This window comes from Salvelinus sp. IW2-2015, linkage group LG1 (assembly GCF_002910315.2).
Source record: "Salvelinus sp. IW2-2015 linkage group LG1, ASM291031v2, whole genome shotgun sequence".
NCBI lineage: Eukaryota > Metazoa > Chordata > Actinopteri > Salmoniformes > Salmonidae > Salvelinus > Salvelinus sp. IW2-2015.
Window position 1 is genome coordinate 37,329,980 of NC_036838.1, and position 16,175 is coordinate 37,346,154.

General features: G+C 46.3%; 1 protein-coding gene across 1 annotated transcript in view; it reads right to left on the reverse strand.

Annotated features, from left to right (window-relative positions):
* LOC111966771 (beta-1,4 N-acetylgalactosaminyltransferase 1-like) overlaps positions 1-15,045 on the reverse strand; it is a 29,847-nt gene extending 14,802 nt beyond the window's left edge. Inside the window, exon 1 of the mRNA XM_023991691.2 lies at positions 14,756-15,045. The gene's annotated coding sequence lies outside the window, so the exon portion shown is untranslated. The remainder of the gene's footprint in view (positions 1-14,755) is intronic.
* Positions 15,046-16,175: the final 1,130 nt, after the last annotated feature.

Here is a 16,175-nt window from a genome sequence, read left to right on the forward strand (position 1 = left end):
TCTGATTGGACCATATTTAAGGTAAGGCTGTTCTCACTGTTGTTGTGTGGGTGATGTGCTGTGTCTGTGTTTGGTTCGCCACACGGTACTGTTTCGTTTCGTTTGTTCCTGTTCGTGCGTTCATGTTTTATGGTTCTCAAGTTCAGGTCTGTTCACGTCGTTTGTGTATTTTGTCAGTGTTCTGTTTGTTTGGATAATTCATTCAAATTCAACATCATGAACATCACCACGCTACGCCTTTGTCCTCCTCTCTTCTCACCTAAAGACGAGCGTTACAGAATCACCCACCAAAACTGGACAAGCAGCGTGGTAACAGGCAGCGGCAGCAGGAGCAGCGCAAGGAGGAATGGACATGGGAAAAATACTGGACCGGAAAGGGACCCGGGCACAACCGGGAGAATATCGCCGCCCGTGAAGAGCTGGAGGCAGCTAAAGCCGAGAGCGGTGGTATGAGGAGGCAGCACGGAAGCGAGGCTGGAAGCCTGAGAGTCAGCCCCAAAAATTATTGGGGGGGAGGGCTACAAGGAGTGTGGCGAAGTCAGGTAGGAGACCTGCGCCAACTCCCCGAGCTTACGTGGAGAGCGAAATACGGCAGACACCGTGTTATTGCGGTAAACGCACGGTGTCTCCTGTACGTGTTGCCTAGCCCGGTGCGCGTACATTCCAGCTCCTCGTATCAGCCGGCCTAGATTGAGCATTGAGCCAGGTGCCAGCCAGCCCTGACCTGCCAGCAGCGTCAGCCACCTGCACCTGCCAGAGCCGTCAGCCAGCCCTGACCTGCCAGAGTCCGTCAGCCAGCCCTGACCTGCCAGAGCCGTCAGCCAGCCCTGACCTGCGAGAGCCGTCAGCCAGCCCGACCTGCCAGAGCGTCAGCCACCCTGACTGCGCCATAGAGCCGTCAGCCAGCCCTGACCTGCCAGTAGGCCGTCACCAGCCATACCTGCCAGAGCCGTCACTCAGTCCGGTGCTGCCCTCAGTCCGGTGCTGCCCCTCAGTCCAGTGGGGTTCAATTTGGAGGGTCACCATTATGAGGAGGCCACGGAAGCGGGGATTATTATGGTGGGTGGGGTGGGGTGGGGGCCACGTCCAGCAGACAGATGCCCACCAGACCCTCCCTAAGGTTCAGGTTTTGCGGCCGGGTCCGCACCTTGGGGGGGGTACTGTCACGTTCCTGACCTTATTTCCTTTGTTTAGCCTTGTTTAGTTGGTCAGGACGTGAGCTGGGTGGGCATTCTATGTTATGTGTTCTATGTTGGGTTCATTGTATTAGCCTGATATGGTTCTCAATCAGGGGCAAGTGTTTTAACGTTTCCTCTGATTGAGAACCATATAAGGTAGGCTGTTCTCACTGTTTGTTGGTGGGTGATTGTTGCTGTGTCTGTTCGCCACACGGTACTGTTTCGTTTCGTTGTTCGTGTTCCTGTTCATGTTTTATGTTCTCAAGTTCAGGTCTGTTCACGTCGTTTTGTATTTTGTCAGTGTTCTGTTTAGTTGGATAATTCATTCAAATTCAACATCATGACATTCACCAAGCTGCGCCTGGTCCTCCTCTCTTCCACCTAAAGACGAGCGTTACATTATATATATATATGCACACACACACACACATTTCAGTCCTTACTAATAATGTTCTGTCCTTTGTGTTATCTCACATTTCATGTGGAAGAGTAGCTGATGCTTTTGCAGAGGCAAATTGGGATCCTAAAAAAATTGTACTTTATCAAATAACAAAAAGCTTTAAAATCATGTTCAGATAACATGTTGTCTAATGTAGAATGTAATTCATTGAGTGCTACATACGTGCTTCAAAAAAATCAAGTGCTATTTTCATGTAAAAAATTTAAATGGATGCCTTTGCTTCATTGTTTATGTTTTTGTTGGTGACCCACTCTTTAATGTATGCACACCATTACAAAGTGTGGCTTTAAGCAAGAGTACCTTGCACATCCATCCAAACAAAGGACATGCAAATAATCCTACTTTGTGGTACTTGACTGGTCTAAATGATTTACATAAGGGCTGTAAAGGAAGTAGCCTGACCCTTGCATAAGGCTTAGGATTGTTGTTTTTTATCAAATACATTTTCACAAAGCACGATAAAAAAGTTATATGTCTATGAAATTAAAACACGGGTCCATACCTGTTTTTAACTTTCAATGTAGAGAAATAAGTCAGGGGCATTTTATTGACACTATCAAAATATGTACTTTAGGAAAGCCACAACAATGTTCCAAAGGAAACTAATTGTAAGGTCCTGACCTGTTTTATGTTGTTTTGTTATGTGTTTAGGTCAGGGCATGTGTTTTGGGTGGGCAGTCCTAATGTTATCTGTTTCTATGTTGGTTGTGGTTGCCTGGTATGGCTTAATTAGAGGCAGGTGTTTTGCGTTCTCCTCTAATTAAGAGTCATATTTAGGTTAGGGTGTTCTCACTGTTTGTTTGTGGGTGATGTCTCCTGTGTCGTCGAATGTATGTTACATCTACGGGACTGTTTGGCTGTTCGTTTATTTTGATGTCGTCTTTTTCCTGTCCGTGAGTTTACGTTTAGTTATGTATTTTATGTTCAGGTTTCGTCAACGTCGTTTCTTGTTTTGTTTATTTGAAAGTGTTTTGTTTCGTGTTGCCGCGTGTTAAATAAAAAGATGGCTTATTTCCCGAATGCTGCATTTTGGTCTGATGACCTTCTCTCCTCTCCTCGTCCGAGGATGAGGAGAGCGACAGCCCTTACGAGATCACCCACCACGCTAAGACAAGCGGCAAGGAATGCTCAACAGAGCAACAAGAACTCCTGGACTTGGGAGGAAAATATTGGACGGTAAAGGACCTGGGCTAACCAGAGAAATATCGCCGCCCCAAAGCTGAGCTGGAGGCAGCGAAAAGCAGGAGGGCGGCGATATGAGGAGCTAGGCCGGAAGCAGGAAAAGATCTGGGCTAACTACGTGGGAGGAGATCGACAGGGGTCGATCGACCCAGGGCGAGTCCGGACCCCGCCTGGGATTCTCTGCGCGAGTGCGAGGAGGATACCGGCGAATGGAGGCAGACCGACGACCGCGGTAGGAAGCCTGTGAGTAAACCCCAAAAATTTCTTGGGGGGGGCTAGAAGGGAGAGTGGCGAAGTCAGGTAGGAGACCTGCGCCCACTCCCTGTACTTACCGTGGAGAGCGAGAGTACGGCAGACACCGTGTTACGCAGTAGAGCGCACAGTGTCTCCTGTACGTGTGCAAAGCCCGGTGCGGGTTTATTCCACCTCCGCACTGCAGGGCTAGATGAGTTTGAGCCGGATGTCATGAAGCCGCCCTACATATCTGGCCACCAGTACGTCTCCTCGGGCCCGCGCATACCATGGCCTGCCTTACGCATGGTTTCCCCGGTTCGCCTACACAGCCCGGTGCGGGTTATTCCACCTCCCCGCACTGGGCGGGCGACCGGGAGCTTCAACCAGGTAAGGTTGGCAGGCTCAATGCTCAAGAGCCGTACGCCTGCACGGTCCGGTATTTCCGGCGCCACCCTCGCCCGCCCCCAGCCTAGTAACTACAAGTGCCTACACTACGCACTAGGCTACCAGTGGCATTTCCAGAGCCCTGTTCTCCTCCACCACTCTCCTAAAGTGCGTGTATCTCAGTTCGGTGCCTCCAGTTCCGGCCCACGCACTAAGCACCTGTGCGCTCTCTAAGTCCTGTACACACTGTCATTCTCCCCGTACTAGTGCTGAGGTGCGTGCCCTCAGCCCGGTGCCACCAGTGCCGGTACCTCCCAGGTAATAGAGTACGCTTTGAGAGTTCAGTGTGCCCTGTCCTGCTCCCCGCACTAGTATAAGGTGCGTGTCCTTAGCCCGTGCCTCCAGTTCCGGCACCACGCACCAGCGTCTACAGTGCGCCTTATCCCGGCCAGAGCCCATCCGCTCTCCCCAGCGCTATCTGAGCCATCCGTCTCCCCAGCGCCATCTGAGCCATCCGTCTCCCCAGCGCCATTGAGCCATCCGTCTTCCCCAGCGCCATCTGAGCCATCCGTCTCCCACGCGCCCGTCTGAGCCGCCCGTCTGCAGAGACCTGCAAATGCGCCCGTCTGCCATGAGCCTGCAAAGCCGGCCCGTCTGCCATGGAGCCTACAGAGCCCGTCCGCCAGACGGACCGCTAGAGCCGCCCGCACAGACAGGAGCGCGTAGAGCCGTCCGTCGACAGGGTCTGCCAGAGCCGCCAACCAGACAGGATCTGCCCAGAGCGGCCAACCAGACAGGATCGTGCCAGAGCCGCCCAGCGCAGACAGGATCTCAGAGGCGCCAGCAGACAGGATCTGCCAGAGCCCAGCCAGACAGGATCTGCCAGAGCCGCCAGCGAGCCATGAGCAGCCAGTCCGTCAGCGAGCATGAGCACGCAGCCGTCAGAGAGCATGAGCCAGAGCCGTCAGAGAGCCATGAGCAGCCAGAGCGTCAGAGCGCCGATGAGCGCGAGAGCCGTCAGCTGCATGGAGCGTCGAGAGCGTCAGCCTCCATGCGTCGAGAGCCGTCAGCCTGCCATGGAGCGTCGAGAACCGTCAGAGAGCATGAGCAGCCAGAGCCGTCAGAGAGCCATGAGCAGCCAGAGCGTCCAGAGCGCCACTGAGCGTCGAGAGCCCGTCAGGGCCTCGCCAGAGCGCATGAGCCGTCAGCCGATGAGCCGTCGAGAGCCGTCAGCCTGCCATGAGCGTCGACGAGCCGTTCAGCTGCCATGCAGCGTCGAGAGCCGTCAGCCTGCTAGACCTGCCAGAGTCCCTCACCCAGGATTCTGCCAGAGTTTATTCAGCCGGGACCTGCCCTTGTCCGGTGTTGCCCCTTTCCCGGTGTTGCCTTGTCCCGGTGCTGGCCCCTTTCCGGGCGTGCCTGCCCGGTGCTGCCCCTTGTCCCGGTGCTGCCGCCTGTGTCCGGTGCTGCCCCCTTATCCTGGTGCTGTCCCTTGTCCCGGTGCTGCCCCTTGTTCCGTGCTGCCCCTTGTCCGGTGCCGCCCTTGTCCCGGTGCTGCCCTTCTCTCCTCGGTGCTTGGTGTTATGTTAGGGGATGTGAGTTTTGGTGGGCATTGGGGAGGGAAGACAAAAACGGGGGAGTGACTATGGTGGTGTGGGGACAGCGTCCAGAGCCGGAGCCACCACCGTGGCACCTGCCCACCCAGACCCCCCTGGATCTTTGTGCTTGTGCGCCGCCGGCGTTCGCGACCTTGAGGGGGGGTTCTGTAACGGTCCTCGACCCTGTTTTATGTGTTTTTTGTATGTGTTTAGTGGTCAGGGCATGTGTTTTGGGTGGGCAGTCTATGTTATCTGTTTATCTATGTTGGTTGTGTGTGCCTGGTAGTGCTCTTAATGAGCAGGTTTTTGCGTTCTCCTCTAATTAAGAGTCATATTTTAGGTAGGGGGTCTCACTTTTTGTTTGTGGGTGATTGTCTCCTGTGTCGTCGATGTAGTTACATAGTCGGGACTGTTTGGCTGTTTCGTTTATTTGATGTCGTCTGTTTCCTGTCCGGAGTTACGTTAGTTATGTAAGTTATGTTCAGGTTCGTCAACGGTCGTTTTTTCTGTTTTGTTATTTGAAAGTGTTTGTTTCGTGTTGCCGTCGTGTTAAATAAAAGATGGTTTATTCCCGAATGCTGCATTTTGGTCTGATGATCTTCTCTCCTCTCCTCGTCCGACGGATGGGAGAGCGACCAGCCCTTACACTAATGATGTCATATTACGTAACCAGCCAGGCAGTCATTCATTTCGGTGATCATTATCACAGAGCACACAGATTTCCCTTTAGACTATAGCTGTACCGATTAATTTGGTTGGAGTGTGTGTATAGAAGTGAGGGAGAGTGAAAACAGTGGGTAGCAAGCATGTGTGTACACAGGGGGTAGCGAGCGTGTGTGTACACAGGGGGTCGCGAGCATGTGTGTACACAGGGGGCTCACGAGTGTGTGTGTACACAGGGGGTCACGAGCGTGTGTAGAGGGGGAGAGTGTGTGTACATAGGGGGTAGCGAGAGTGTGTGTACACAGGGGGTAGCGAGAGTGTGTGTACACAGGGGTTTGGGAGAGTGTGTAGAGGGGGTAGGGAGAGGACTATCACATCACTATCACATCACAACACCAAACCGCAAGTGAGGAGTTGAGTTTTTCTTGCTCCAAGTCTACCTCTGGGGAGAGGTGGGACAACACCTTGAATCCTCTCTACACCACACTCTTAGAAAAAAGGGTTCCAAAATAGTTATTTGGCTGTTTCCATAAGCGAACCCTTTTTGGTTCCAGTTGGAACCCTTTTTGATTTTGGGTTCCATGTAGAACCCTTTGTGGAAAGGGTCCTACATGGAAGGCAAAAGGGTTCTACCTGGAACCAAAAAGGATTCTTCAAAGGGTTCTCCTATGGGGCCAGCCGAAGAACCCTTTTGGGTTCTAGATATCTCCTTTTTTTCTAWRTGCATGATGATATCATGACATGGAACAGCCAACAATGTGGGAGCTCCATCAGCTGTCAGGTTCTTATTGTTCCTGAGGGAATGAGCAGGGATGCCCAACCTGCCTTTAGTGTGGTCAATAGGAAGAGATCACTATAGGGAAAAGGCCATTACATTTTAGTCATTTAGCAGATGCGCTCATCCAGAGCGACTTATGTAGGGTTAAGTGCCTTGCTGAAGGGTACAGACAGATTTTTCACCTAGTCGGCTCGGGGATTCAAACCAGCGACTTTTCGGTTACTGGCACAACGCTCTTAGGGGCAGATTCCGACCCAAGTTAAGCGTGCGTAAATGGAACGTAATTCCCTTTTTATGTCCTTTTTTCTCTATGCGTATTCTGACCTTGAACTTAAGCATGTGAATAGCATGCTATTCACCCGCTATTCGTTTGGGTGGAGATCGAATAGATGAAGGTGTGGCGGAGGTGTGTCTACAGATACCCGATTTCTGACCYTGACTGAATTCCCTAATAATGCCACCACCTTTATGTGCAAGGAAACCACGAATAAGGTCTAACCAACCTACCGGTTCCAAGTGGAAAAAGCATCTACTTAATTTTTCCCCGATAGAAATAACACCATTCTCCATGCACTGTAATTTACAACTTGTTAAGAGCTATTGATCAGAGCTAGGTAAATTAGTAATGTCACGATCCTTATAAGGAGTGGACCAAGATGCAGTGTGGTATGTTTCCATCCTTTTATTTGGAAGAGAAAACTTAAAGCACAAAAACAATAAAGCGAATAAAACAAAAAACGTGAAGCTACATGCAGTGCAGAAAGCAACTACACACAAACATAGTCAAGATCCCACAAATACAATGGGGAAATGGCTACCTAAATATGACCCCCAATTCAGAGACAACGATAAACAGCTGCCTCTGATTGGGAACCATATCAGGCCAACATAGATATACAATTCCCCTAGATAATAACCCTAAATCACACCCCGACCCAACCAACATAGAGAATAAACAGCTCTCTATGGTCAGGGCGTGACAAGTAATCTGTTTTGATAAGGGCATCTGTTTTCACAAGAGAATTGTAAATATTAATTACACTTTATTTAGATCTATTTTACATTATAATYGCTGGAGACAAATGTGAAACCAGTCATACGGCAGAAAACTGTAAAAGTCACCCATCAACTTTCCAACAGTAAGGTTTATGAAATGCTGTGCCATTATGCAGTATTTAAAATCTACTGCCTTTTAACCTCTAAACCAGGACAGTTGTTGCTAACGTGCGCTAATGTGACTGGAATGACGTTGTATACAACAGCCAACTTTCCGGGACATAGATATGTATTACATGGGACGAAAACTTAAATTCTTGTTAATCTAACTGCRGTGTCCAATTTAACAGTAGCTATTACAATGAACAAATATCATGCTATTGTTTGAGGAGAGTGCACAACAACAAAAAACTWAGGCAACTGGTTTGATACATTCACCTCTGAAGGTAAATAATATACTTACATTCAGTAATCTTGCTCTGATTTGTCATCCTGAGGGTCCCAGAGATAAAATGTAGCATAGTTTTGTTTGATAAAATACATTTTTATGTTCAACTGTAGGAACTGGGTTCTACATTTTGATCCCACTGCTGTCACTGGCTTCCCACCCACCCCGCCCTGCCATCTAGATGTTTGAAAGTTAGTGTATAAGCGAATGAGCCATCACGTATGACATTCCTGGGATTGTGTAAACTAAAAAAATATATATTACCATAGCATTTTTGTATGTTCTCTACAGATATGTACTTGAAATGTATCAATTGACCAATTCGGCACATTTGGGCAAACTCCTGGCAGACTTGACACAGAATATTGTGCAGTAACGTAATTCTTCACTGGATCAGTCTGAAACTTTGCAGACACACTTTGCATACACACAGACACAACATCTAAATGACACCTAGATTCCTATCTGAAAGTATGGCCTTTCTCTTGTATTTCAATGATGGAACAAAACATCTTTTGAAAAACATAGTTTTTTTGTTTGTATTATCTTTTACCAGATCTAATGTGTTATATTTCCACAAACTTTAAAGTGTTTCCTTTCAAATGGTATCAAGAATATGCATATCCTTGCTTCAGGTCCTAAGCTACAGGCAGTTAGATTTGGGTATGTCATTTTTGGCGAAAATTTAAAAAAAGGGTACGATCCTTAAGAGGGATGGGCAGTCTTGAATATCTTAGTTATAGGCTACCACGACTTTCTCTGTCTCCTATTTCTATCATGTTAAATATTAGCCACTAMCGTCAGTAGGACTAAAAACCACAYATATTCAACTGCCAATTTACTGTTAGTTTCCTTCCGTTGGTTTAGCCTACATTTTTATTTAATTTAATGACATTGTTTCGTTTCCCTTAATTTGCTTCCTCTGTAAATGCTGTCACAGCCATGTGGTTGTTGCTGAGGATCATTAGTAACAGTTGATAAACATTTTGGGGGGGATAATTAAATAGTTATGGAGCGGCACGCAGACCAAGTCGTAACAGTTTGAACCCGACGCATGGCTGTAACGGTCATCTGTTGAAGAAGGTGTGGACCAAAGCGCAGCGTAGTAAGTGTTCATGTTTTTTTATTAAAACTGAACACTGAGACAAAATAACCAAAAATAGAACACGAAAACAGTTCTGTCTGGTGCCGACACAAAACAACTACCCACAAAAACCATGTGGGAAAAAGCTACCTAAGTATGGTTCTCAGAGACAACGATAGACAGCTGCCTCTGATTGAGAACCACACCCGGCCAAACAACAAAGAAATACAAAACATAGAAAATGAACATAGAATGCCCACCCAAATCACACCCTGACCAAACCAAAATAGAGACATAAAAAGCTCTCTACGGTCAGGGYGTGACAATGGCGCAGTTCTTGGCCGTGTCATCACACAGCTCCATGGATAGTGCAGGCAATAGATGAGGGTGTTGCCTACTATTCAGTGGTGGAAAAAGTACCCAATTGTCATACTTGAGTAAAAGTTTAGATACCTTAATAGAAAGTTACTCAAGTAAAAGTCACCCAGTAAAATACTAGAGTAAAAGTCTAAAAGTATTTGGTTCTAAATATCCTTAAGTATCAAAAGTAAATGTAATTGCTAAAATATACCTATGTATCAAAAGTAAAACTAAAAGTATATACAATTTCAAATTCCTTCTATTAAGCAAAGCAGGTGGCACCATTTTTTTTTATTTTTTATGTATAGTTAGCCAGGAGCACATTCAGACATAATTTACAAAAGACACATTTGTGTTTAGTGAGTCCACCAGATCAGAGGCAGAAGAGATGACCATGATAAGTGCGTGAATTGGACCATTTTCTATGTCCTGCTAAGCATTCAAAATGTAACGAGTACTTTTGGGTGTCAGGTAAAATGTATGGAGTAAAAAGTACATTATTTTCTTTAGAAATGTAGTGAAGTAAAAGTTGTAAAAAATATAAATAGTAAAGTACAGATACCCCAAAACAACACTTAATGCAATATATTTAGGAAATGGAATGAGACATCCAGGGGTATTGGGAGGGTTTTAGTGATAGACACCGCTGTGTTCAGTCACGGGTCTAATATTGAGTGGAGAGGAAGGACTGAGGACTGTGTACTAACCTGTCATGGAGGGGAGGGATTCTTTGTTTCAATTGTTGTAATACATTTTGCAGGGTCATTGGGATGGAATGGCAATCTGAAGAGTTTTGTAATTTTATATATAGTGGATATGTTTGCTGTTTTTTCTGGAATATCTGGTTTACAATTATTTAGTTGGTAACTGAATAGTCATTTTATTGCTATAATAAGTTACTTTTCTCCCCTTTTATCCATCAAACTGGTATTCACATCACCACAGATGGATCATGGCTAATTTAGGGATAATTTCCTGTAATCTGAGGGGTTCTAATGAGCCAAATAAGCGAATGAAATGTCTTGACTTATTACATAGGAATAAAGTTGACATTGCTCTTTTGGAAGAGACATCTTTTGGAGGGTGATGTCCATAGACTTCAAAGCAAATACTACTGATTCCTACTTCATATCTAAATCAAAAGGGGTGCTTATTCTACATAAACACATTCTACCCCTTACAATTGAAAAAAGTGGAAATGATAAACAGATTTACTTACATATGTTCCACACTGTATGGAAGGAAAATAGCATTTGTATGTCACGTTCGTCATAAGGAGTAGACTAAGATGCAGCGTGGTAGGTTTCCATCCTTTATTTTGGAATAGAAAACTCAAAGGAAAAAAACAATAAAACGAACAAACGAACCGTGAASCTCAAAATAGTGCTCACAGGCAACTATACCTAGACAAGATCCCACAAAGCACAATCGGGAAATGGCTACCTAAATATGGTCCCCAATCAGAGACAACGATAAACAGCTGCCATTGATTGGGAACCATACCAGGCCAACATAGAAATATAATTCACCTAGATAACCCACCCTTAATCACACCCCGATCTAACCAACATAGAGAATAAAAAGCTCTCTATGGTCAGAGCGTGACAGTACCCCCCCCAAAGGTGCGGACTCCGGCCGCAAAACCTGACTCAATAGGGGAGGGTCCGGGTGGGCATCTACCGTCGGGGGCGGCTCCTGTGCGGGGCGAAGTACCCACTTCGCTCGTGGACGCGTCGCCGGAGGAACCGGACCGTGGGTCGTCGCCGGGGACTCCGGACCGTAGATCGTAACCGGAGGCTCCGGACTGGGAACCCTCGCAGGAAGCTCCTGACCGAGAACCCACGCTGGAAGCTCCGGACCGCAAACCATCGCTGGAGGCTCCGGACCGCAAACCGTCGCTGGAGGCTCCGGACCGCAGACCGTCGCTGGAGGCTCCGGACCGCGGACTGTTGTAGGTTCCGGACTGTGAAACGTTGCCGGAAGCTCTGGACTAGGAACTGTCGCCGGAAGCTTGTTGCGTTGGGCAGGCACTGGTGGTACCGGGCTGGTGACACGCACCTCAGGGCGAGTGTGGGGAGGAGGCACAGGAYGTACTGGACTGTGGAGGCACACAGGAGGCATGATGCGTGGGACCGGTACAGGTGGCACCGGGCTGATGATACGCACCTCAAGGCGAGTAGGGGGAGGAGGCACAGGACATACTGGACTGTGAAGGCGCACTGGCGACACAGTGCGTAGAGCCGGGGCAAGATATCCTGGACCGAGGAGGCGTACTGGAGACCAGGAGCGCTGAGCCGGCACAACCCGTCCTGCCTTGATGCTCACTTTCGCACGGCAAGTACGAGGAGCTGGCACAGAACGCACCGGGCTGTGGATGCGCACTGGAGACACATTGCGTATCTCCGCAAAACATGGTGCCTGACTGGTCCCACGCTCCTCAGGGCGACTGTCTTGCTCCAGACACCAAACCATCCACTCTACCTCATCACTCCCCTCAACTATCTCACAATTCTCCTCGCTCAGTCTATCCCAATATTCCTCTTCGCTCTCAGACACGCCCCTCGGCTTCGCCGACCACTCCATGTGCCCCCCCAGAAATGTTTTGAGGCTGCCTCTCGGGCTTCCGTCGTGGCCGCGAACCTCGGTGTCATCGTTGTCCTTCCTTCACCGCTTGCGTCTGCTTCCATGGAAGGCTTTCGTCTCCTGCCATTATCTCCTCCCAAGTCCAGGATGTCTTTACCTCCTGGATATCCTCCCAGGCCCAGGATACCTGCTCCTCCTGGCCACGCTGCTTGGTCCGTTTGTGGTAGGATCTTCTGTCACGTTCGTCATAAGAAGTAGACCAAGATGTAGCGTGGTATGTTTCCATCCTTTATTTTGGAATAGAAAACTCAAAGGAAAAAACAATAAAACGAACCGTGAAGCTCAAAATAGTGCTCACAGGCAACTATACCGAGACAAAATCCCACAAAGCACAATGGGGAAATGGCTACCTAAATATGATCCCCAATCAGACAACGATAAACAGCTGCCTCTGATTGGGAACCATACCAGGCCAACAGAAATATAATTCACCTAGATAACCCACCCTTAATCAAACCCCGACCTAACCAACATAGAGAATAAAAAGCTCTCTATGGTCAGGGCGTGACATTGTATCTATTTATGCTCCTAACTCATAGGACAAAGATTTTCTCCCTTCTATAACCAGAAGCCTGCTCAATTTACCGGATTATACCCTTATTATTGAAACTGACATGAATGTCATTATTGATTCTAAGATAGATAGATCTGGACCTTCTCATAGCTCATCACGAGTGAATGCTTCCAATGCACTTAAACAATTTCTTAAATATATTAATCTTAATGACTGTTGGAGATTTCAGAATCCCACAACTAAGGACTATATATGCTTTTCTGCTAGATTTAAGACTGATATTACAGGTAACATGGAATTTATAAAAACATTACCGGCCCTTCTATCTGATAATAGTCAAATTTTTTGTACATTTCAAATCTTCCCAATGAAAAAGCATGCACTGAAATGGAGGTTTAATAATACTTTACAGAAATTAAGACGYCTAATGTATAATAATGTATAGACATATTATACAAAATGAATGATCGACATACCAAAATTAATACATATCATACAAAATATAACATGCCATTCGAAACATAATATTATTCTAATTGGAGTGTCCTAGATTTAGATTTTCCAACTCTTTTTGCATATAACCTAATGCTTGTAAACCTATCCAAATCACCCTGGTTTCCATAAGGGATGGACATTTTACTCAAGGCTGTTAAAGGTTTTAGTGCCCTAAAGGTTCATGCACGTCACCTGGGTTGGGTGCCAATTATTTTTCTAACTTACAGACACATCCAATTACCAATGCTTTTCACCATGACAGCAAGGACAACCCCTGAGAGCAGTGTGTGTGTTTTGCATAATGCCTACTCAGAGGTGGAGTGGTTGTTCTGCTTTGCTTAGCTGCCTAGTTCTACTGGTTATAGGGGATGGAAATGAGGTGTCTCAGAAGTGTTCATCTCCATGTCTGGACTGGACTGCTGGAGTATATAGCCTAGTGTTGTAGGCCAATGTGTGCTTTTAAGAGAGAGGAGAGGAAGAACAGGTGCAGATTATTTACTTAGTTTAGCTAATTTTGCAAGCATGGTGATTTATTAGAACGTATGCTTAAAATAGGGTGTGGCTATAGAGGAGACACAAACTTTCTTGCAAACAGTCTTATGTAGAGTAGGCTAATAGTAGGCCTATGGTGTAATGCTGTATGATGTTGGCTATAGTGAAATGTAGGCCACTCACAGGAGGTTGGTGGCACCTTAATTGGGGAGCGCAGGCTCGTGGTAATGGCTGGAGTAGAGTTGGTGGAATGGTATCAAATACATCAAACTCATGATTTCCATGTGTCTGATGTCATTCCATTTGCTCCGTTCCGGGCATTATTATGAGCCGTTCTCCCCTCAGCAGCCTCCTGTGCAGCCATTTTCAAGGCAAACATGGTCTCAAATCACTGATGCAGAAGACGTGCTCTGCATATTGACTGAGAATATGATTATCAGCATGGGAATCCTCTCCATATTACAAGGTTCTTAAAAACACGTTTACAGTTTATAGGCTAGCGCAAGAACAGGACGGCTACCTGAAAAAAAGTAAATGGGCTATACAGAATCAAACAGGGATGAAAAAAACGTGGGAAGGTGGGTTGGCTACCTGTATCCATGCTGGCGCGATGTCTAGCACCATCTGTGTTCCTCCCTACTAAATTACGGGATGCTTATTTTACCTTCAGTCATCGACAACATCTTATCCTTGCGCTCCGATATTGTTCCAACKCCGCAACCCACAGCCCAAATGAGGAAAAACGCACTTATGGTGTCGTTCAGATCTAATCATAATGTGGAGCAATTTCAGGCCAACGCACGTCAATGGCCAGTATTGAGATATAATATGATTTGATTCAGCCTTTCTCTCACAGGCCTCTCAGCTAACTGGGTGGTGACTGCACATACTGTAGACAAATACAGGTCTGATTAGCCTGCTTGTCTATTAGGCTTTAATGGATATTTCCTCACTACAAATAAAATATTGCTGCAATTGCGCTCGTAATAGTCGCCAACGCCTCTTATGATATTAAAGCTATAATTAGGATAGATAAACCTTAGCCACGTCGTGTATAACACGCATAAATGCTTTGAAAGGTACGCATTTCATGATGGTCTCGTGTTAAAACATTTTAATAAAAAGGACACATTGAAAAAGACGCAATGAAACAATAATCTTACCTTAACAACTCTATTAATCAGATTGGCCTTCTCTTGAAATAGCCATTAATATGCTCATAATGCATGCGTAAAAATCTACTTACATTCCATTTATTTGAATCCGGCAGTCACACTGTTTTAATTCCAATAGATTATATACTTCATCCCAGCAGCTGTGTGCCTGCACCTCGCCTCTGCGCTTTTCCGTCAAGACTCGTGGATTAAAAGGACGCGAGAGGGATATGCCACGAGCGCCCAATTGAAATCGCAGCAGAATGGAGGTAAAGCTTCGATCACACCGACAGTGTTTTGCATTTAGCATTTTGGAACACCAGAATGACATTCATTTCCCAAAAAATGCTGCGTTTACCTTGCAGCGTTGCGGAGGCAGTTGCAGTTCATTCGGTGTGGTGCATACGTTGAATTTATCTAACGTATGCGTCAAACTGTATGCGTAGACGGCTTGACAGAAATGGTAGCATAAGGTGAATGTTGAACTAAAGTCGGTGTGATCGAAGCGTATCTCCTCCCTGTGTTAAGTAGAGTAGTGGACGATGATAGATGTCTAGTCTCCTTTATGGCTCTGTATCTGATAGTGGTAGGGGTGAATAGATGTCCTGAGGTTCCTTTTATGGTCTAGATCTGATAGTTGGTAGTTGGGGTGATAGATGTCTAGTCTCCTTATGGCTCTAATCTGATAAGTATGTAGATGTCTAGTTCTCCCTTTATGGCTCTGAATCTGATCGAGTGGTAGTGGGTTGATGATGTCTACGTCTCCTTGTATAGGCCTCTTAATCTGATAGTCGGGTAGTGGGGTGATAGATGTCTAGTCTCTTTATGGCTCTAATACTGAGTATGGTAGGTGGTAGATGATTGTCTGAGTCTCCTTTATGGCTCTAAATGATAGTGGTAGTTGGTGATAGATGTCTAGTCTCCCTTATGGCTCTAATTCTGGTAGTGGTAGTGGGTCATTAGGATGTTCTTAGTCTCCTTATGTCTCTTATCCTGATAGTGGTCAGTGCGGTTGATTACGATGTCTAGACCCTTTATGGCTCTAATCTTGATAGTCGTAGTTGGCTGCGGTGACTAGAGTCTACGTCTCCTTTATGGCAGCTAAATCTGATAGTGATAAGTGGGTTTGGTAGATTTCTGAGTCTCCTTTATGGCTCTTAATATGATCAGTGGTAGTTGCGTGAGAGCATGTCAGTCTCCCTCTCATGCTTCTATCTAACGGTAGTGCTAGTGGGGTCGATAGACTTGTCTAGTCTCCTTTATGCTCTCTATCTGAAGCAGGTCAGTGGTTGATAGACTTCCAGTCTCCTTTATCGGCTCTAATTGATCGTTTGGTAGTTGTTATGAAAGAACATTTACCGGGCCCTTGATTCAAGTTTTGCCTATGATTACCTCATGATATATGCGTCTTTGTACATTTATCTGATATCTCCAGTCGGTTCCCAGAGATTGGAAATTGATTAAGCAATAGTTCTAAGAGCTTGCATCCATTTGTATGCAGGTCTATAGTTT